This window comes from Chiloscyllium punctatum, chromosome 3 (assembly GCF_047496795.1).
Source record: "Chiloscyllium punctatum isolate Juve2018m chromosome 3, sChiPun1.3, whole genome shotgun sequence".
Classification (NCBI taxonomy): Eukaryota; Metazoa; Chordata; class Chondrichthyes; order Orectolobiformes; family Hemiscylliidae; genus Chiloscyllium; species Chiloscyllium punctatum.
In genome coordinates, this window is record NC_092741.1 from 27,835,844 (window position 1) to 27,857,182 (window position 21,339).

General features: G+C 51.7%; 13 non-coding genes across 13 annotated transcripts; all 13 read right to left on the reverse strand.

Annotated features, from left to right (window-relative positions):
• Positions 1-946: 946 nt before the first annotated feature.
• Positions 947-1,065, reverse strand: LOC140469397 (5S ribosomal RNA). Its single transcript, XR_011956091.1, has one exon. It is a non-coding gene; the product is annotated as a 5S ribosomal RNA (ribosomal RNA).
• Positions 1,066-2,604: 1,539 nt separating this feature from the next.
• On the reverse strand, positions 2,605-2,723 carry LOC140468913 (5S ribosomal RNA). The gene has a single exon (XR_011955882.1). It is a non-coding gene; the product is annotated as a 5S ribosomal RNA (ribosomal RNA).
• Positions 2,724-4,251: 1,528 nt separating this feature from the next.
• On the reverse strand, positions 4,252-4,370 carry LOC140470429 (5S ribosomal RNA). The gene has a single exon (XR_011956485.1). It is a non-coding gene; the product is annotated as a 5S ribosomal RNA (ribosomal RNA).
• A 1,528-nt stretch (positions 4,371-5,898) lies between these two features.
• On the reverse strand, positions 5,899-6,017 carry LOC140469407 (5S ribosomal RNA). Its single transcript, XR_011956096.1, has one exon. It is a non-coding gene; the product is annotated as a 5S ribosomal RNA (ribosomal RNA).
• A 1,539-nt stretch (positions 6,018-7,556) lies between these two features.
• LOC140470921 (5S ribosomal RNA) lies at positions 7,557-7,675 on the reverse strand. Its single transcript, XR_011956798.1, has one exon. It is a non-coding gene; the product is annotated as a 5S ribosomal RNA (ribosomal RNA).
• Positions 7,676-9,203: 1,528 nt separating this feature from the next.
• On the reverse strand, positions 9,204-9,322 carry LOC140470440 (5S ribosomal RNA). The gene has a single exon (XR_011956486.1). It is a non-coding gene; the product is annotated as a 5S ribosomal RNA (ribosomal RNA).
• A 1,528-nt stretch (positions 9,323-10,850) lies between these two features.
• Positions 10,851-10,969, reverse strand: LOC140471111 (5S ribosomal RNA). The gene has a single exon (XR_011956859.1). It is a non-coding gene; the product is annotated as a 5S ribosomal RNA (ribosomal RNA).
• A 1,540-nt stretch (positions 10,970-12,509) lies between these two features.
• Positions 12,510-12,628, reverse strand: LOC140469805 (5S ribosomal RNA). Its single transcript, XR_011956231.1, has one exon. It is a non-coding gene; the product is annotated as a 5S ribosomal RNA (ribosomal RNA).
• A 1,540-nt stretch (positions 12,629-14,168) lies between these two features.
• On the reverse strand, positions 14,169-14,287 carry LOC140467230 (5S ribosomal RNA). Its single transcript, XR_011955365.1, has one exon. It is a non-coding gene; the product is annotated as a 5S ribosomal RNA (ribosomal RNA).
• Positions 14,288-15,819: 1,532 nt separating this feature from the next.
• LOC140469553 (5S ribosomal RNA) lies at positions 15,820-15,938 on the reverse strand. The gene has a single exon (XR_011956153.1). It is a non-coding gene; the product is annotated as a 5S ribosomal RNA (ribosomal RNA).
• Positions 15,939-17,470: 1,532 nt separating this feature from the next.
• LOC140470705 (5S ribosomal RNA) lies at positions 17,471-17,589 on the reverse strand. Its single transcript, XR_011956628.1, has one exon. It is a non-coding gene; the product is annotated as a 5S ribosomal RNA (ribosomal RNA).
• Positions 17,590-19,121: 1,532 nt separating this feature from the next.
• LOC140467233 (5S ribosomal RNA) lies at positions 19,122-19,240 on the reverse strand. The gene has a single exon (XR_011955366.1). It is a non-coding gene; the product is annotated as a 5S ribosomal RNA (ribosomal RNA).
• A 1,528-nt stretch (positions 19,241-20,768) lies between these two features.
• On the reverse strand, positions 20,769-20,887 carry LOC140470451 (5S ribosomal RNA). Its single transcript, XR_011956487.1, has one exon. It is a non-coding gene; the product is annotated as a 5S ribosomal RNA (ribosomal RNA).
• Positions 20,888-21,339: the final 452 nt, after the last annotated feature.

The window sequence follows — 21,339 nt, forward strand, 5'->3', positions numbered from 1 at the left end:
CGGTCAAGGGACAGTACAGAGAGATCTGGGGGTTCTTGTACACCACTCAATGAAGGTAAGCATGCAGGTACAGCAGGTAGTGAAGAAGGCTAATAGCATGCTGGCCTTCATAACAAGAGGGATCGAGTACAGAAGCAAAGAGGTTCTTCTGCAGGTGTACAGGGCCCTGGTGAGACCACACCCTGGAGTACTGTGTGCAGTTCTGGTCTCCAAATTTGAGGAGAGACATTCTGGCTATTGAGGGAGTGCAGCGTAGGTTGACGAGGTCAATTCCTGGAATGGCGGGATTACCTTACACTGAAAGACTGGAGCGACTGGGCTTGTGTACCCTTGAGTTTAGAAGACTGAGAGGGGATCTGGTTGAGACATATAAGATTATCAAAGGATTGGACACTCTGGCGGCAGGAAACGTGAGTGCCGAAACAGAGGACACAGCTTAAAAATACGGGGTAGACCGTTTAGGACAGAGATGAGGAGAAACGTCTTCACCCAGAGAGTGGTGGCTGTGTGGAATGCTCTGCCCCAGAGGGCAGTGGAGGCCCAGTCTCTGGATTCATTGAAGAAAGAGTTGCACAGAGCTCTCAAGGATAGTGGAATCAAGGCTTATGGAGATAAGGCAGGAACAGGATACCGATTAAGGATGATCAGCCATGATCATATTGAATGGTGGTGCAGGCTCCAAGGGCAGAATGGCCAACTCCTGCACCTATTCTCTATTGTCCTCCTTTCCTGACTGCCAGCCGCAGACAGCGTGCAGCCCCAATCCCTTTCTTTCCCTCTTTCTTGCTGATTTTGGCAGCGCTCCGCTCTCCTCCCCTCCCTGTCTCCTGCCTGCAGGAGACTGATGCCAGGCACAGCGGCAGCAAAAATAACCTGTCGCTGCATTGCGTGCGTGGCCCAACACGAGTGCAGAGGGGTGACTTGAGCAGCCCCTGCTGGCGGAAAACGCCTACTGCACCTGGTATTCCCAGGCGGTCTCCCATCCAAGTACTAACCAGGCCTGAGTCTGCTTAGCTTCCGAGATCAGACGAGATCAGGCGTTTTCAGACTAGTATGGCCGCAGGCGCAGGACCCTGCCTTTTCTCCCCACTTCAAGGCGTGCTGGCCAGCCACATTTTCTTTGCTGCTCTTTCTCTTGATCCCCTTTGTTTTTTTTTTCTCTCTTTTCTCTTTGCTCTTCCTCCTCCGTGCGTGCTTCCCTCCCTCCCTCCCTCCTTCCCTCCAGCTAGCCCTTGCCCACCAGGCTCCTGTCGTCTCCCACATCCCCACACAGGCCAACTGCAAGACCTCCCCCTGCTTCATAGGGCTGCAGCCTGCATTCTCTCATCCTTCCACACTCCTCCACGCCTCCATTTCGGAATGGCAGGCAGTGACCAGTGGGGTACCGCAGGGATCAGTACTGGGACCGCAGCTTTTTACAATATATGTTCATGATATAGAAGATGCTATTAGCAATAACATTAGCAAATTTGCTGATGATACTGAACTGGGTGGCAGGGTGAAATGTGATGAGGATGTTAGGAGATTACCGGGTGACCTGGACAAGTTAGGTGAGTGGTCAGATGCATGGCAGATGCACTTTAATGTGGATAAATGGATGCTTATCCACTTTGGTGGCAAGAACAGGAAGGCAGATTACTACCTAAATGGAATCAATTTCGGTCAAGGGACAGTACAGAGAGATCTGGGGGTTCTTGTACACCACTCAATGAAGGTAAGCATGCAGGTACAGCAGGTAGTGAAGAAGGCTAATAGCATGCTGGCCTTCATAACAAGAGGGATTGAGTACAGAAGCAAAGAGGTTCTTCTGCAGGTGTACAGGGCCCTGGTGAGACCACACCTGGAGTACTGTGTGCAGTTCTGGTCTCCAAATCTGAGGAGAGACATTCTGGCTATTGAGGGAGTGCAGCGTAGGTTGACGAGGTCAATTCCTGGAATGGCGGGATTACCTTACACTGAAAGACTGGAGCGACTGGGCTTGTGTACCCTTGAGTTTAGCAGACTGAGAGGGGATCTGGTTGAGACATATAAGATTATCAAAGGATTGGACACTCTGGCGGCAGGAAACGTGAGTGCCGAAACAGAGGACACAGCTTAAAAATACGGGGTAGACCGTTTAGGACAGAGATGAGGAGAAACGTCTTCACCCAGAGAGTGGTGGCTGTGTGGAATGCTCTGCCCCAGAGGGCAGTGGAGGCCCAGTCTCTGGATTCATTGAAGAAAGAGTTGCACAGAGCTCTCAAGGATAGTGGAATCAAGGCTTATGGAGATAAGGCAGGAACAGGATACCGATTAAGGATGATCAGCCATGATCATATTGAATGGTGGTGCAGGCTCCAAGGGCAGAATGGCCAACTCCTGCACCTATTCTCTATTGTCCTCCTTTCCTGACTGCCAGCCGCAGACAGCGTGCAGCCCCAATCCCTTTCTTTCCCTCTTTCTTGCTGATTTTGGCAGCGCTCCGCTCTCCTCCCCTCCCTGTCTCCTGCCTGCAGGAGACTGATGCCAGGCACAGCGGCAGCAAAAATAACCTGTCGCTGCATTGCGTGCGTGGCCCAACACGAGTGCAGAGGGGTGACTTGAGCAGCCCCTGCTGGCGGAAAAAGCCTACTGCACCAGGTATTCCCAGGCGGTCTCCCATCCAAGTACTAACCAGGCCGGAGTCTGCTTAGCTTCCGAGATCAGACGAGATCGGGCGTTTTCAGACTAGTATGGCCGTAGGCGCTGGCCCCTGCCTTTTCTCCCCACTTCAAGGCGTGCTGGCCAGCCACATTTTCTTTGCTGCTCTTTCTCTTGATCCCCTTTGTTTTTTTTCTCTCTCTTTTCTCTTTGCTCTTCCTCCTCCGTGCGTGCTTCCCTCCCTCCCTCCAGCTAGCCCTTGCCCACCAGCCTCCTGTCGTCTCCCACATCCCCACACAGGCCAACTGCAAGACCTCCCCCTGCTTCATAGGGCTGCAGCCTGCATTCTCTCATCCTTCCACACTCCTCCACGCCTCCATTTCGGAATGGCAGGCAGTGACCAGTGGGGTACCGCAGGGATCAGTACTGGGACCGCAGCTTTTTACAATATATGTTCATGATATAGAAGATGCTATTAGCAATAACATTAGCAAATTTGCTGATGATACTGAGCTGGGTGGCAGGGTGAAATGTGATGAGGATGTTAGGAGATTACCGGGTGACCTGGACAAGTTAGGTGAGTGGTCAGATGCATGGCAGATGCACTTTAATGTGGATAAATGGATGCTTATCCACTTTGGTGGCAAGAACAGGAAGGCAGATTACTACCTAAATGGAATCAATTTCGGTCAAGGGACAGTACAGAGAGATCTGGGGGTTCTTGTACACCACTCAATGAAGGTAAGCATGCAGGTACAGCAGGTAGTGAAGAAGGCTAATAGCATGCTGGCCTTCATAACAAGAGGGATTGAGTACAGAAGCAAAGAGGTTCTTCTGCAGGTGTACAGGGCCCTGGTGAGACCACACCCTGGAGTACTGTGTGCAGTTCTGGTCTCCAAATTTGAGGAGAGACATTCTGGCTATTGAGGGAGTGCAGCGTAGGTTGACGAGGTCAATTCCTGGAATGGCGGGATTACCTTACACTGAAAGACTGGAGCGACTGGGCTTGTGTACCCTTGAGTTTAGAAGACTGAGAGGGGATCTGGTTGAGACACATAAGATTATCAAAGGATTGGACACTCTGGCGGCAGGAAACGTGGGTGCCGAAACAGAGGACACAGCTTAAAAATACGGGGTAGACCGTTTAGGACAGAGATGAGGAGAAACGTCTTCACCAAGAGAGTGGTGGCTGTGTGGAATGCTCTGCCCCAGAGGGCAGTGGAGGCCCAGTCTCTGGATTCATTGAAGAAAGAGTTGCACAGAGCTCTCAAGGATAGTGGAATCAAGGCTTATGGAGATAAGGCAGGAACAGGATACCGATTAAGGATGATCAGCCATGATCATATTGAATGGTGGTGCAGGCTCCAAGGGCAGAATGGCCAACTCCTGCACCTATTCTCTATTGTCCTCCTTTCCTGACTGCCAGCCGCAGACAGCGTGCAGCCCCAATCCCTTTCTTTCCCTCTTTCTTGCTGATTTTGGCAGCGCTCCGCTCTCCTCCCCTCCCTGTCTCCTGCCTGCAGGAGACTGATGCCAGGCACAGCGGCAGCAAAAATAACCTGTCGCTGCATTGCGTGCGTGGCCCAACACGAGTGCAGAGGGGTGACTTGAGCAGCCCCTGCTGGCGGAAAAAGCCTACTGCACCTGGTATTCCCAGGCGGTCTCCCATCCAAGTACTAACCAGGCCTGAGTCAGCTTAGCTTCCGAGATCAGACGAAATCGGGCATTTTCAGACTAGTATGGCTGTAGGCGCTGGCCCCTGCCTTTTCTCCCCACTTCAAGGCGTGCTGGCCAGCCACATTTTCTTTGCTGCTCTTTCTCTTGATCCCCTTTGTTTTTTTTTTCTCTCTTTTCTCTTTGCTCTTCCTCCTCCGTGCGTGCTTCCCTCCCTCCCTCCAGCTAGCCCTTGCCCACCAGCCTCCTGTCGTCTCCCACATCCCCACACAGGCCAACTGCAAGACCTCCCCCTGCTTCATCGGGCTGCAGCCTGCATTCTCTCATCCTTCCACACTCCTCCACGCCTCCATTTCGGAATGGCAGGCAGTGACCAGTGGGGTACCGCAGGGATCAGTACTGGGACCGCAGCTTTTTACAATATATGTTCATGATATAGAAGATGCTATTAGCAATAACATTAGCAAATTTGCTGATGATACTGAGCTGGGTGGCAGGGTGAAATGTGATGAGGATGTTAGGAGATTACCGGGTGACCTGGACAAGTTAGGTGAGTGGTCAGATGCATGGCAGATGCACTTTAATGTGGATAAATGGATGCTTATCCACTTTGGTGGCAAGAACAGGAAGGCAGATTACTACCTAAATGGAATCAATTTCGGTCAAGGGACAGTACAGAGAGATCTGGGGGTTCTTGTACACCACTCAATGAAGGTAAGCATGCAGGTACAGCAGGTAGTGAAGAAGGCTAATAGCATGCTGGCCTTCATAACAAGAGGGATTGAGTACAGAAGCAAAGAGGTTCTTCTGCAGGTGTACAGGGCCCTGGTGAGACCACACCCTGGAGTACTGTGTGCAGTTCTGGTCTCCAAATTTGAGGAGAGACATTCTGGCTATTGAGGGAGTGCAGCGTAGGTTGACGAGGTCAATTCCTGGAATGGCGGGATTACCTTACACTGAAAGACTGGAGCGACTGGGCTTGTGTACCCTTGAGTTTAGAAGACTGAGAGGGGATCTGGTTGAGACACATAAGATTATCAAAGGATTGGACACTCTGGCGGCAGGAAACATGAGTGCCGAAACAGAGGACACAGCTTAAAAATACGGGGTAGACCGTTTAGGACAGAGATGAGGAGAAACGTCTTCACCCAGAGAGTGGTGGCTGTGTGGAATGCTCTGCCCCAGAGGGCAGTGGAGGCCCAGTCTCTGGATTCATTGAAGAAAGAGTTGCACAGAGCTCTCAAGGATAGTGGAATCAAGGCTTATGGAGATAAGGCAGGAACAGGATACCGATTAAGGATGATCAGCCATGATCATATTGAATGGTGGTGCAGGCTCCAAGGGCAGAATGGCCAACTCCTGCACCTATTCTCTATTGTCCTCCTTTCCTGACTGCCAGCCGCAGACAGCGTGCAGCCCCAATCCCTTTCTTTCCCTCTTTCTTGCTGATTTTGGCAGCGCTCCGCTCTCCTCCCCTCCCTGTCTCCTGCCTGCAGGAGACTGATGCCAGGCACAGCGGCAGCAAAAATAACCTGTCGCTGCATTGCGTGCGTGGCCCAACACGAGTGCAGAGGGGTGACTTGAGCAGCCCCTGCTGGCGGAAAACGCCTACTGCACCTGGTATTCCCAGGCGGTCTCCCATCCAAGTACTAACCAGGCCTGAGTCTGCTTAGCTTCCGAGATCAGACGAGATCAGGCGTTTTCAGACTAGTATGGCCGCAGGCTCAGGACCCTGCCTTTTCTCCCCACTTCAAGGCGTGCTGGCCAGCCACATTTTCTTTGCTGCTCTTTCTCTTGATCCCCTTTGTTTTTTTTTTCTCTCTTTTCTCTTTGCTCTTCCTCCTCCGTGCGTGCTTCCCTCCCTCCCTCCCTCCTTCCCTCCAGCTAGCCCTTGCCCACCAGGCTCCTGTCGTCTCCCACATCCCCACACAGGCCAACTGCAAGACCTCCCCCTGCTTCATAGGGCTGCAGCCTGCATTCTCTCATCCTTCCACACTCCTCCACGCCTCCATTTCGGAATGGCAGGCAGTGACCAGTGGGGTACCGCAGGGATCAGTACTGGGACCGCAGCTTTTTACAATATATGTTCATGATATAGAAGATGCTATTAGCAATAACATTAGCAAATTTGCTGATGATACTGAACTGGGTGGCAGGGTGAAATGTGATGAGGATGTTAGGAGATTACCGGGTGACCTGGACAAGTTAGGTGAGTGGTCAGATGCATGGCAGATGCACTTTAATGTGGATAAATGGATGCTTATCCACTTTGGTGGCAAGAACAGGAAGGCAGATTACTACCTAAATGGAATCAATTTCGGTCAAGGGACAGTACAGAGAGATCTGGGGGTTCTTGTACACCACTCAATGAAGGTAAGCATGCAGGTACAGCAGGTAGTGAAGAAGGCTAATAGCATGCTGGCCTTCATAACAAGAGGGATTGAGTACAGAAGCAAAGAGGTTCTTCTGCAGGTGTACAGGGCCCTGGTGAGACCACACCTGGAGTACTGTGTGCAGTTCTGGTCTCCAAATCTGAGGAGAGACATTCTGGCTATTGAGGGAGTGCAGCGTAGGTTGACGAGGTCAATTCCTGGAATGGCGGGATTACCTTACACTGAAAGACTGGAGCGACTGGGCTTGTGTACCCTTGAGTTTAGCAGACTGAGAGGGGATCTGGTTGAGACATATAAGATTATCAAAGGATTGGACACTCTGGCGGCAGGAAACGTGAGTGCCGAAACAGAGGACACAGCTTAAAAATACGGGGTAGACCGTTTAGGACAGAGATGAGGAGAAACGTCTTCACCCAGAGAGTGGTGGCTGTGTGGAATGCTCTGCCCCAGAGGGCAGTGGAGGCCCAGTCTCTGGATTCATTGAAGAAAGAGTTGCACAGAGCTCTCAAGGATAGTGGAATCAAGGCTTATGGAGATAAGGCAGGAACAGGATACCGATTAAGGATGATCAGCCATGATCATATTGAATGGTGGTGCAGGCTCCAAGGGCAGAATGGCCAACTCCTGCACCTATTCTCTATTGTCCTCCTTTCCTGACTGCCAGCCGCAGACAGCGTGCAGCCCCAATCCCTTTCTTTCCCTCTTTCTTGCTGATTTTGGCAGCGCTCCGCTCTCCTCCCCTCCCTGTCTCCTGCCTGCAGGAGACTGATGCCAGGCACAGCGGCAGCAAAAATAACCTGTCGCTGCATTGCGTGCGTGGCCCAACACGAGTGCAGAGGGGTGACTTGAGCAGCCCCTGCTGGCGGAAAAAGCCTACTGCACCAGGTATTCCCAGGCGGTCTCCCATCCAAGTACTAACCAGGCCGGAGTCAGCTTAGCTTCCGAGATCAGACGAGATCGGGCGTTTTCAGACTAGTATGGCCGTAGGTGCTGGCCCCTGCCTTTTCTCCCCACTTCAAGGCGTGCTGGCCAGCCACATTTTCTTTGCTGCTCTTTCTCTTGATCCCCTTTGTTTTTTTTCTCTCTCTTTTCTCTTTGCTCTTCCTCCTCCGTGCGTGCTTCCCTCCCTCCCTCCAGCTAGCCCTTGCCCACCAGCCTCCTGTCGTCTCCCACATCCCCACACAGGCCAACTGCAAGACCTCCCCCTGCTTCATAGGGCTGCAGCCTGCATTCTCTCATCCTTCCACACTCCTCCACGCCTCCATTTCGGAATGGCAGGCAGTGACCAGTGGGGTACCGCAGGGATCAGTACTGGGACCGCAGCTTTTTACAATATATGTTCATGATATAGAAGATGCTATTAGCAATAACATTAGCAAATTTGCTGATGATACTGAGCTGGGTGGCAGGGTGAAATGTGATGAGGATGTTAGGAGATTACCGGGTGACCTGGACAAGTTAGGTGAGTGGTCAGATGCATGGCAGATGCACTTTAATGTGGATAAATGGATGCTTATCCACTTTGGTGGCAAGAACAGGAAGGCAGATTACTACCTAAATGGAATCAATTTCGGTCAAGGGACAGTACAGAGAGATCTGGGGGTTCTTGTACACCACTCAATGAAGGTAAGCATGCAGGTACAGCAGGTAGTGAAGAAGGCTAATAGCATGCTGGCCTTCATAACAAGAGGGATTGAGTACAGAAGCAAAGAGGTTCTTCTGCAGGTGTACAGGGCCCTGGTGAGACCACACCCTGGAGTACTGTGTGCAGTTCTGGTCTCCAAATTTGAGGAGAGACATTCTGGCTATTGAGGGAGTGCAGCGTAGGTTGACGAGGTCAATTCCTGGAATGGCGGGATTACCTTACACTGAAAGACTGGAGCGACTGGGCTTGTGTACCCTTGAGTTTAGAAGACTGAGAGGGGATCTGGTTGAGACACATAAGATTATCAAAGGATTGGACACTCTGGCGGCAGGAAACGTGGGTGCCGAAACAGAGGACACAGCTTAAAAATACGGGGTAGACCGTTTAGGACAGAGATGAGGAGAAACGTCTTCACCAAGAGAGTGGTGGCTGTGTGGAATGCTCTGCCCCAGAGGGCAGTGGAGGCCCAGTCTCTGGATTCATTGAAGAAAGAGTTGCACAGAGCTCTCAAGGATAGTGGAATCAAGGCTTATGGAGATAAGGCAGGAACAGGATACCGATTAAGGATGATCAGCCATGATCATATTGAATGGTGGTGCAGGCTCCAAGGGCAGAATGGCCAACTCCTGCACCTATTCTCTATTGTCCTCCTTTCCTGACTGCCAGCCGCAGACAGCGTGCAGCCCCAATCCCTTTCTTTCCCTCTTTCTTGCTGATTTTGGCAGCGCTCCGCTCTCCTCCCCTCCCTGTCTCCTGCCTGCAGGAGACTGATGCCAGGCACAGCGGCAGCAAAAATAACCTGTCGCTGCATTGCGTGCGTGGCCCAACACGAGTGCAGAGGGGTGACTTGAGCAGCCCCTGCTGGCGGAAAAAGCCTACTGCACCTGGTATTCCCAGGCGGTCTCCCATCCAAGTACTAACCAGGCCTGAGTCAGCTTAGCTTCCGAGATCAGACGAAATCGGGCATTTTCAGACTAGTATGGCTGTAGGCGCTGGCCCCTGCCTTTTCTCCCCACTTCAAGGCGTGCTGGCCAGCCACATTTTCTTTGCTGCTCTTTCTCTTGATCCCCTTTGTTTTTTTTTTCTCTCTTTTCTCTTTGCTCTTCCTCCTCCGTGCGTGCTTCCCTCCCTCCCTCCAGCTAGCCCTTGCCCACCAGCCTCCTGTCGTCTCCCACATCCCCACACAGGCCAACTGCAAGACCTCCCCCTGCTTCATCGGGCTGCAGCCTGCATTCTCTCATCCTTCCACACTCCTCCACGCCTCCATTTCGGAATGGCAGGCAGTGACCAGTGGGGTACCGCAGGGATCAGTACTGGGACCGCAGCTTTTTACAATATATGTTCATGATATAGAAGATGCTATTAGCAATAACATTAGCAAATTTGCTGATGATACTGAGCTGGGTGGCAGGGTGAAATGTGATGAGGATGTTAGGAGATTACCGGGTGACCTGGACAAGTTAGGTGAGTGGTCAGATGCATGGCAGATGCACTTTAATGTGGATAAATGGATGCTTATCCACTTTGGTGGCAAGAACAGGAAGGCAGATTACTACCTAAATGGAATCAATTTCGGTCAAGGGACAGTACAGAGAGATCTGGGGGTTCTTGTACACCACTCAATGAAGGTAAGCATGCAGGTACAGCAGGTAGTGAAGAAGGCTAATAGCATGCTGGCCTTCATAACAAGAGGGATTGAGTACAGAAGCAAAGAGGTTCTTCTGCAGGTGTACAGGGCCCTGGTGAGACCACACCCTGGAGTACTGTGTGCAGTTCTGGTCTCCAAATTTGAGGAGAGACATTCTGGCTATTGAGGGAGTGCAGCGTAGGTTGACGAGGTCAATTCCTGGAATGGCGGGATTACCTTACACTGAAAGACTGGAGCGACTGGGCTTGTGTACCCTTGAGTTTAGAAGACTGAGAGGGGATCTGGTTGAGACACATAAGATTATCAAAGGATTGGACACTCTGGCGGCAGGAAACGTGAGTGCCGAAACAGAGGACACAGCTTAAAAATACGGGGTAGACCGTTTAGGACAGAGATGAGGAGAAACGTCTTCACCCAGAGAGTGGTGGCTGTGTGGAATGCTCTGCCCCAGAGGGCAGTGGAGGCCCAGTCTCTGGATTCATTGAAGAAAGAGTTGCACAGAGCTCTCAAGGATAGTGGAATCAAGGCTTATGGAGATAAGGCAGGAACAGGATACCGATTAAGGATGATCAGCCATGATCATATTGAATGGTGGTGCAGGCTCCAAGGGCAGAATGGCCAACTCCTGCACCTATTCTCTATTGTCCTCCTTTCCTGACTGCCAGCCGCAGACAGCGTGCAGCCCCAATCCCTTTCTTTCCCTCTTTCTTGCTGATTTTGGCAGCGCTCCGCTCTCCTCCCCTCCCTGTCTCCTGCCTGCAGGAGACTGATGCCAGGCACAGCGGCAGCAAAAATAACCTGTCGCTGCATTGCGTGCGTGGCCCAACACGAGTGCAGAGGGGTGACTTGAGCAGCCCCTGCTGGCGGAAAAAGCCTACTGCACCTGGTATTCCCAGGCGGTCTCCCATCCAAGTACTAACCAGGCCGGAGTCTGCTTAGCTTCCGAGAGCAGACGAGATCAGGCGTTTTCAGACTAGTATGGCGGTAGGCGCTGACCCCTGCCTTTTCTCCCCACTTCAAGGCGTGCTGGCCAGCCACATTTTCTTTGCTGCTCTTTCTCTTGATCCCCTTTGTTTTTTTTTTCTCTCTTTTCTCTTTGCTCTTCCTCCTCCGTGCGTGCTTCCCTCCCTCCCTCCCTCCCTCCCTCCAGCTAGCCCTTGCCCACCAGCCTCCTGTCGTCTCCCACATCCCCACACAGGCCAACTGCAAGACCTCCCCCTGCTTCATCGGGCTGCAGCCTGCATTCTCTCATCCTTCCACACTCCTCCACGCCTCCATTTCGGAATGGCAGGCAGTGACCAGTGGGGTACCGCAGGGATCAGTACTGGGACCGCAGCTTTTTACAATATATGTTCATGATATAGAAGATGCTATTAGCAATAACATTAGCAAATTTGCTGATGATACTGAGCTGGGTGGCAGGGTGAAATGTGATGAGGATGTTAGGAGATTACCGGGTGACCTGGACAAGTTAGGTGAGTGGTCAGATGCATGGCAGATGCACTTTAATGTGGATAAATGGATGCTTATCCACTTTGGTGGCAAGAACAGGAAGGCAGATTACTACCTAAATGGAATCAATTTCGGTCAAGGGACAGTACAGAGAGATCTGGGGGTTCTTGTACACCACTCAATGAAGGTAAGCATGCAGGTACAGCAGGTAGTGAAGAAGGCTAATAGCATGCTGGCCTTCATAACAAGAGGGATTGAGTACAGAAGCAAAGAGGTTCTTCTGCAGGTGTACAGGGCCCTGGTGAGACCACACCCTGGAGTACTGTGTGCAGTTCTGGTCTCCAAATTTGAGGAGAGACATTCTGGCTATTGAGGGAGTGCAGCGTAGGTTGACGAGGTCAATTCCTGGAATGGCGGGATTACCTTACACTGAAAGACTGGAGCGACTGGGCTTGTGTACCCTTGAGTTTAGAAGACTGAGAGGGGATCTGGTTGAGACACATAAGATTATCAAAGGATTGGACACTCTGGCGGCAGGAAACGTGAGTGCCGAAACAGAGGACACAGCTTAAAAATACGGGGTAGACCGTTTAGGACAGAGATGAGGAGAAACGTCTTCACCCAGAGAGTGGTGGCTGTGTGGAATGCTCTGCCCCAGAGGGCAGTGGAGGCCCAGTCTCTGGATTCATTGAAGAAAGAGTTGCACAGAGCTCTCAAGGATAGTGGAATCAAGGCTTATGGAGATAAGGCAGGAACAGGATACCGATTAAGGATGATCAGCCATGATCATATTGAATGGTGGTGCAGGCTCCAAGGGCAGAATGGCCAACTCCTGCACCTATTCTCTATTGTCCTCCTTTCCTGACTGCCAGCCGCAGACAGCGTGCAGCCCCAATCCCTTTCTTTCCCTCTTTCTTGCTGATTTTGGCAGCGCTCCGCTCTCCTCCCCTCCCTGTCTCCTGCCTGCAGGAGACTGATGCCAGGCACAGCGGCAGCAAAAATAACCTGTCGCTGCATTGCGTGCGTGGCCCAACACGAGTGCAGAGGGGTGACTTGAGCAGCCCCTGCTGGCGGAAAAAGCCTACTGCACCTGGTATTCCCAGGCGGTCTCCCATCCAAGTACTAACCAGGCCGGAGTCTGCTTAGCTTCCGAGATCAGACGAGATCAGGCGTTTTCAGACTAGTATGGCCGTAGGCGCTGGCCCCTGCCTTTTCTCCCCACTTCAAGGCGTGCTGGCCAGCCACATTTTCTTTGCTGCTCTTTCTCTTGATCCCCTTTGTTTTTTTTTTCTCTCTTTTCTCTTTGCTCTTCCTCCTCCGTGCGTGCTTCCCTCCCTCCCTCCCTCCCTCCCTCCAGCTAGCCCTTGCCCACCAGCCTCCTGTCGTCTCCCACATCCCCACACAGGCCAACTGCAAGACCTCCCCCTGCTTCATCGGGCTGCAGCCTGCATTCTCTCATCCTTCCACACTCCTCCACGCCTCCATTTCGGAATGGCAGGCAGTGACCAGTGGGGTACCGCAGGGATCAGTACTGTGACCGCAGCTTTTTACAATATATGTTCATGATATAGAAGATGCTATTAGCAATAACATTAGCAAATTTGCTGATGATACTGAGCTGGGTGGCAGGGTGAAATGTGATGAGGATGTTAGGAGATTACCGGGTGACCTGGACAAGTTAGGTGAGTGGTCAGATGCATGGCAGATGCACTTTAATGTGGATAAATGGATGCTTATCCACTTTGGTGGCAAGAACAGGAAGGCAGATTACTACCTAAATGGAATCAATTTCGGTCAAGGGACAGTACAGAGAGATCTGGGGGTTCTTGTACACCACTCAATGAAGGTAAGCATGCAGGTACAGCAGGTAGTGAAGAAGGCTAATAGCATGCTGGCCTTCATAACAAGAGGGATTGAGTACAGAAGCAAAGAGGTTCTTCTGCAGGTGTACAGGGCCCTGGTGAGACCACACCCTGGAGTACTGTGTGCAGTTCTGGTCTCCAAATTTGAGGAGAGACATTCTGGCTATTGAGGGAGTGCAGCGTAGGTTGACGAGGTCAATTCCTGGAATGGCGGGATTACCTTACACTGAAAGACTGGAGCGACTGGGCTTGTGTACCCTTGAGTTTAGAAGACTGAGAGGGGATCTGGTTGAGACACATAAGATTATCAAAGGATTGGACACTCTGGCGGCAGGAAACGTGAGTGCCGAAACAGAGGACACAGCTTAAAAATACGGGGTAGACCGTTTAGGACAGAGATGAGGAGAAACGTCTTCACCCAGAGAGTGGTGGCTGTGTGGAATGCTCTGCCCCAGAGGGCAGTGGAGGCCCAGTCTCTGGATTCATTGAAGAAAGAGTTGCACAGAGCTCTCAAGGATAGTGGAATCAAGGCTTATGGAGATAAGGCAGGAACAGGATACCGATTAAGGATGATCAGCCATGATCATATTGAATGGTGGTGCAGGCTCCAAGGGCAGAATGGCCAACTCCTGCACCTATTCTCTATTGTCCTCCTTTCCTGACTGCCAGCCGCAGACAGCGTGCAGCCCCAATCCCTTTCTTTCCCTCTTTCTTGCTGATTTTGGCAGCGCTCCGCTCTCCTCCCCTCCCTGTCTCCTGCCTGCAGGAGACTGATGCCAGGCACAGCGGCAGCAAAAATAACCTGTCGCTGCATTGCGTGCGTGGCCCAACACGAGTGCAGAGGGGTGACTTGAGCAGCCCCTGCTGGCGGAAAAAGCCTACTGCACCTGGTATTCCCAGGCGGTCTCCCATCCAAGTACTAACCAGGCCTGAGTCTGCTTAGCTTCCGAGATCAGACGAGATCAGGCGTTTTCAGACTAGTATGGCCGTAGGCGCTGGCCCCTGCCTTTTCTCCCCACTTCAAGGCGTGCTGGCCAGCCACATTTTCTTTGCTGCTCTTTCTCTTGATCCCCTTTGTTTTTTTTTTCTCTCTTTTCTCTTTGCTCTTCCTCCTCCGTGCGTGCTTCCCTCCCTCCCTCCCTCCAGCTAGCCCTTGCCCACCAGCCTCCTGTCGTCTCCCACATCCCCACACAGGCCAACTGCAAGACCTCCCCCTGCTTCATCGGGCTGCAGCCTGCATTCTCTCATCCTTCCACACTCCTCCACGCCTCCATTTCGGAATGGCAGGCAGTGACCAGTGGGGTACCGCAGGGATCAGTACTGGGACCGCAGCTTTTTACAATATATGTTCATGATATAGAAGATGCTATTAGCAATAACATTAGCAAATTTGCTGATGATACTGAACTGGGTGGCAGGGTGAAATGTGATGAGGATGTTAGGAGATTACCGGGTGACCTGGACAAGTTAGGTGAGTGGTCAGATGCATGGCAGATGCACTTTAATGTGGATAAATGGATGCTTATCCACTTTGGTGGCAAGAACAGGAAGGCAGATTACTACCTAAATGGAATCAATTTCGGTCAAGGGACAGTACAGAGAGATCTGGGGGTTCTTGTACACCACTCAATGAAGGTAAGCATGCAGGTACAGCAGGTAGTGAAGAAGGCTAATAGCATGCTGGCCTTCATAACAAGAGGGATTGAGTACAGAAGCAAAGAGGTTCTTCTGCAGGTGTACAGGGCCCTGGTGAGACCACACCCTGGAGTACTGTGTGCAGTTCTGGTCTCCAAATTTGAGGAGAGACATTCTGGCTATTGAGGGAGTGCAGCGTAGGTTGACGAGGTCAATTCCTGGAATGGCGGGATTACCTTACACTGAAAGACTGGAGCGACTGGGCTTGTGTACCCTTGAGTTTAGAAGACTGAGAGGGGATCTGGTTGAGACACATAAGATTATCAAAGGATTGGACACTCTGGCGGCAGGAAACGTGAGTGCCAAAACAGAGGACACAGCTTAAAAATACGGGGTAGACCGTTTAGGACAGAGATGAGGAGAAACGTCTTCACCCAGAGAGTGGTGGCTGTGTGGAATGCTCTGCCCCAGAGGGCAGTGGAGGCCCAGTCTCTGGATTCATTGAAGAAAGAGTTGCACAGAGCTCTCAAGGATAGTGGAATCAAGGCTTATGGAGATAAGGCAGGAACAGGATACCGATTAAGGATGATCAGCCATGATCATATTGAATGGTGGTGCAGGCTCCAAGGGCAGAATGGCCAACTCCTGCACCTATTCTCTATTGTCCTCCTTTCCTGACTGCCAGCCGCAGACAGCGTGCAGCCCCAATCCCTTTCTTTCCCTCTTTCTTGCTGATTTTGGCAGCGCTCCGCTCTCCTCCCCTCCCTGTCTCCTGCCTGCAGGAGACTGATGCCAGGCACAGCGGCAGCAAAAATAACCTGTCGCTGCATTGCGTGCGTGGCCCAACACGAGTGCAGAGGGGTGACTTGAGCAGCCCCTGCTGGCGGAAAAAGCCTACTGCACCTGGTATTCCCAGGCGGTCTCCCATCCAAGTACTAAGCAGGCCTGAGTCTGCTTAGCTTCCGAGATCAGACGAGATCAGGCGTTTTCAGACTAGTATGGCCGTAGGCGCTGGCCCCTGCCTTTTCTCCCCACTTCAAGGCGTGCTGGCCAGCCACATTTTCTTTGCTGCTCTTTCTCTTGATCCCCTTTGTTTTTTTTTTCTCTCTTTTCTCTTTGCTCTTCCTCCTCCGTGCGTGCTTCCCTCCCTCCCTCCCTCCAGCTAGCCCTTGCCCACCAGCCTCCTGTCGTCTCCCACATCCCCACACAGGCCAACTGCAAGACCTCCCCCTGCTTCATCGGGCTGCAGCCTGCATTCTCTCATCCTTCCACACTCCTCCACGCCTCCATTTCGGAATGGCAGGCAGTGACCAGTGGGGTACCGCAGGGATCAGTACTGGGACCGCAGCTTTTTACAACATATGTTCATGATATAGAAGATGCTATTAGCAATAACATTAGCAAATTTGCTGATGATACTGAGCTGGGTGGCAGGGTGAAATGTGATGAGGATGTTAGGAGATTACCGGGTGACCTGGACAAGTTAGGTGAGTGGTCAGATGCATGGCAGATGCACTTTAATGTGGATAAATGGATGCTTATCCACTTTGGTGGCAAGAACAGGAAGGCAGATTACTACCTAAATGGAATCAATTTCGGTCAAGGGACAGTACAGAGAGATCTGGGGGTTCTTGTACACCACTCAATGAAGGTAAGCATGCAGGTACAGCAGGTAGTGAAGAAGGCTAATAGCATGCTGGCCTTCATAACAAGAGGGATTGAGTACAGAAGCAAAGAGGTTCTTCTGCAGGTGTACAGGGCCCTGGTGAGACCACACCCTGGAGTACTGTGTGCAGTTCTGGTCTCCAAATTTGAGGAGAGACATTCTGGCTATTGAGGGAGTGCAGCGTAGGTTGACGAGGTCAATTCCTGGAATGGCGGGATTACCTTACACTGAAAGACTGGAGCGACTGGGCTTGTGTACCCTTGAGTTTAGAAGACTGAGAGGGGATCTGGTTGAGACACATAAGATTATCAAAGGATTGGACACTCTGGCGGCAGGAAACGTGAGTGCCGAAACAGAGGACACAGCTTAAAAATACGGGGTAGACCGTTTAGGACAGAGATGAGGAGAAACGTCTTCACCCAGAGAGTGGTGGCTGTGTGGAATGCTCTGCCCCAGAGGGCAGTGGAGGCCCAGTCTCTGGATTCATTGAAGAAAGAGTTGCACAGAGCTCTCAAGGATAGTGGAATCAAGGCTTATGGAGATAAGGCAGGAACAGGATACCGATTAAGGATGATCAGCCATGATCATATTGAATGGTGGTGCAGGCTCCAAGGGCAGAATGGCCAACTCCTGCACCTATTCTCTATTGTCCTCCTTTCCTGACTGCCAGCCGCAGACAGCGTGCAGCCCCAATCCCTTTCTTTCCCTCTTTCTTGCTGATTTTGGCAGCGCTCCGCTCTCCTCCCCTCCCTGTCTCCTGCCTGCAGGAGACTGATGCCAGGCACAGCGGCAGCAAAAATAACCTGTCGCTGCATTGCGTGCGTGGCCCAACATGAGTGCAGAGGGGTGACTTGAGCAGCCCCTGCTGGCGGAAAAAGCCTACTGCACCTGGTATTCCCAGGCGGTCTCCCATCCAAGTACTAACCAGGCCAGAGTCTGCTTAGCTTCCGAGATCAGACGAGATCAGGCGTTTTCAGACTAGTATGGCCCTAGGCGCTGACCCCTGCCTTTTCTCCCCACTTCAAGGCGTGCTGGCCAGCCACATTTTCTTTGCTGCTCTTTCTCTTGATCCCCTTTGTTTTTTTTCTCTCTCTTTTCTCTTTGCTCTTCCTCCTCCGTGCGTGCTTCCCTCCCTCCCTCCCTCCAGCTAGCCCTTGCCCACCAGCCTCCTGTCGTCTCCCACATCCCCACACAGGCCAACTGCAAGACCTCCCCCTGCTTCATCGGGCTGCAGCCTGCATTCTCTCATCCTTCCACACTCCTCCACGCCTCCATTTCGGAATGGCAGGCAGTGACCAGTGGGGTACCGCAGGGATCAGTACTGGGACCGCAGCTTTTTACAATATATGTTCATGATATAGAAGATGCTATTAGCAATAACATTAGCAAATTTGCTGATGATACTGAACTGGGTGGCAGGGTGAAATGTGATGAGGATGTTAGGAGATTACCGGGTGACCTGGACAAGTTAGGTGAGTGGTCAGATGCATGGCAGATGCACTTTAATGTGGATAAATGGATGCTTATCCACTTTGGTGGCAAGAACAGGAAGGCAGATTACTACCTAAATGGAATCAATTTCGGTCAAGGGACAGTACAGAGAGATCTGGGGGTTCTTGTACACCACTCAATGAAGGTAAGCATGCAGGTACAGCAGGTAGTGAAGAAGGCTAATAGCATGCTGGCCTTCATAACAAGAGGGATTGAGTACAGAAGCAAAGAGGTTCTTCTGCAGGTGTACAGGGCCCTGGTGAGACCACACCCTGGAGTACTGTGTGCAGTTCTGGTCTCCAAATTTGAGGAGAGACATTCTGGCTATTGAGGGAGTGCAGCGTAGGTTGACGAGGTCAATTCCTGGAATGGCGGGATTACCTTACACTGAAAGACTGGAGCGACTGGGCTTGTGTACCCTTGAGTTTAGAAGACTGAGAGGGGATCTGGTTGAGACACATAAGATTATCAAAGGATTGGACACTCTGGCGGCAGGAAACGTGAGTGCCGAAACAGAGGACACAGCTTAAAAATACGGGGTAGACCGTTTAGGACAGAGATGAGGAGAAACGTCTTCACCCAGAGAGTGGTGGCTGTGTGGAATGCTCTGCCCCAGAGGGCAGTGGAGGCCCAGTCTCTGGATTCATTGAAGAAAGAGTTGCACAGAGCTCTCAAGGATAGTGGAATCAAGGCTTATGGAGATAAGGCAGGAACAGGATACCGATTAAGGATGATCAGCCATGATCATATTGAATGGTGGTGCAGGCTCCAAGGGCAGAATGGCCAACTCCTGCACCTATTCTCTATTGTCCTCCTTTCCTGACTGCCAGCCGCAGACAGCGTGCAGCCCCAATCCTTTTCTTTCCCTCTTTCTTGCTGATTTTGGCAGCGCTCCGCTCTCCTCCCCTCCCTGTCTCCTGCCTGCAGGAGACTGATGCCAGGCACAGCGGCAGCAAAAATAACCTGTCGCTGCATTGCGTGCGTGGCCCAACACAAGTGCAGAGGGGTGACTTGAGCAGCCCCTGCTGGCGGAAAAAGCCTACTGCACCTGGTATTCCCAGGCGGTCTCCCATCCAAGTACTAACCAGGCCTGAGTCTGCTTAGCTTCCGAGATCAGACGAGATCAGGCGTTTTCAGACTAGTATGGCCGTAGGCGCTAGCCCCTGCCTTTTCTCCCCACTTCAAGGCGTGCTGGCCAGCCACATTTTCTTTGCTGCTCTTTCTCTTGATCCCCTTTGTTTTTTTTTTCTCTCTTTTCTCTTTGCTCTTCCTCCTCCGTGCGTGCTTCCCTCCCTCCCTCCAGCTAGCCCTTGCCCACCAGCCTCCTGTCGTCTCCCACATCCCCACACAGGCCAACTGCAAGACCTCCCCCTGCTTCATCGGGCTGCAGCCTGCATTCTCTCATCCTTCCACACTCCTCCACGCCTCCATTTCGGAATGGCAGGCAGTGACCAGTGGGGTACCGCAGGGATCAGTACTGGGACCGCAGCTTTTTACAACATATGTTCATGATATAGAAGATGCTATTAGCAATAACATTAGCAAATTTGCTGATGATACTGAGCTGGGTGGCAGGGTGAAATGTGATGAGGATGTTAGGAGATTACCGGGTGACCTGGACAAGTTAGGTGAGTGGTCAGATGCATGGCAGATGCACTTTAATGTGGATAAATGGATGCTTATCCACTTTGGTGGCAAGAACAGGAAGGCAGATTACTACCTAAATGGAATCAATTTCGGTCAAGGGACAGTACAGAGAGATCTGGGGGTTCTTGTACACCACTCAATGAAGGTAAGCATGCAGGTACAGCAGGTAGTGAAGAAGGCTAATAGCATGCTGGCCTTCATAACAAGAGGGATTGAGTACAGAAGCAAAGAGGTTCTTCTGCAGGTGTACAGGGCCCTGGTGAGACCACACCCTGGAGTACTGTGTGCAGTTCTGGTCTCCAAATTTGAGGAGAGACATTCTGGCTATTGAGGGAGTGCAGCGTAGGTTGACGAGGTCAATTCCTGGAATGGCGGGATTACCTTACACTGAAAGACTGGAGCGACTGGGCTTGTGTACCCTTGAGTTTAGAAGACTGAGAGGGGATCTGGTTGAGACACATAAGATTATCAAAGGATTGGACACTCTGGCGGCAGGAAACGTGAGTGCCGAAACAGAGGACACAGCTTAAAAATACGGGGTAGACCGTTTAGGACAGAGATGAGGAGAAACGTCTTCACCCAGAGAGTGGTGGCTGTGTGGAATGCTCTGCCCCAGAGGGCAGTGGAGGCCCAGTCTCTGGATTCATTGAAGAAAGAGTTGCACAGAGCTCTCAAGGATAGTGGAATCAAGGCTTATGGAGATAAGGCAAGAACAGGATACCGATTAAGGATGATCAGCCATGATCATATTGAATGGTGGTGCAGGCTCCAAGGGCAGAATGGCCAACTCCTGCACCTATTCTCTATTGTCCTCCTTTCCTGACTGCCAGCCGCAGACAGCGTGCAGCCCCAATCCCTTTCTTTCCCTCTTTCTTGCTGATTTTGGCAGCGCTCCGCTCTCCTCCCCTCCCTGTCTCCTGCCTGCAGGAGACTGATGCCAGGCACAGCGGCAGCAAAAATAACCTGTCGCTGCATTGCGTGCGTGGCCCAACACGAGTGCAGAGGGGTGACTTGAGCAGCCCCTGCTGGCGGAAAAAGCCTACTGCACCTGGTATTCCCAGGCGGTCTCCCATCCAAGTACTAACCAGGCCTGAGTCAGCTTAGCTTCCGAGATCAGACGAAATCGGGCATTTTCAGACTAGTATGGCTGTAGGCGCTGGCCCCTGCCTTTTCTCCCCACTTCAAGGCGTGCTGGCCAGCCACATTTTCTTTGCTGCTCTTTCTCTTGATCCCCTTTGTTTTTTTTTTCTCTCTTTTCTCTTTGCTCTTCCTCCTCCGTGCGTGCTTCCCTCCCTCCCTCCAGCTAGCCCTTGCCCACCAGCCTCCTGTCGTCTCCCACATCCCCACACAGGCCAACTGCAAGACCTCCCCCTGCTTCATCGGGCTGCAGCCTGCATTCTCTCATCCTTCCACACTCCTCCACGCCTCCATTTCGGAATGGCAGGCAGTGACCAGTGGGGTACCGCAGGGATCAGTACTGGGACCGCAGCTTTTTACAATATATGTTCATGATATAGAAGATGCTATTAGCAATAACATTAGCAAATTTGCTGATGATACTGAGCTGGGTGGCAGGGTGAAATGTGATGAGGATGTTAGGAGATTAC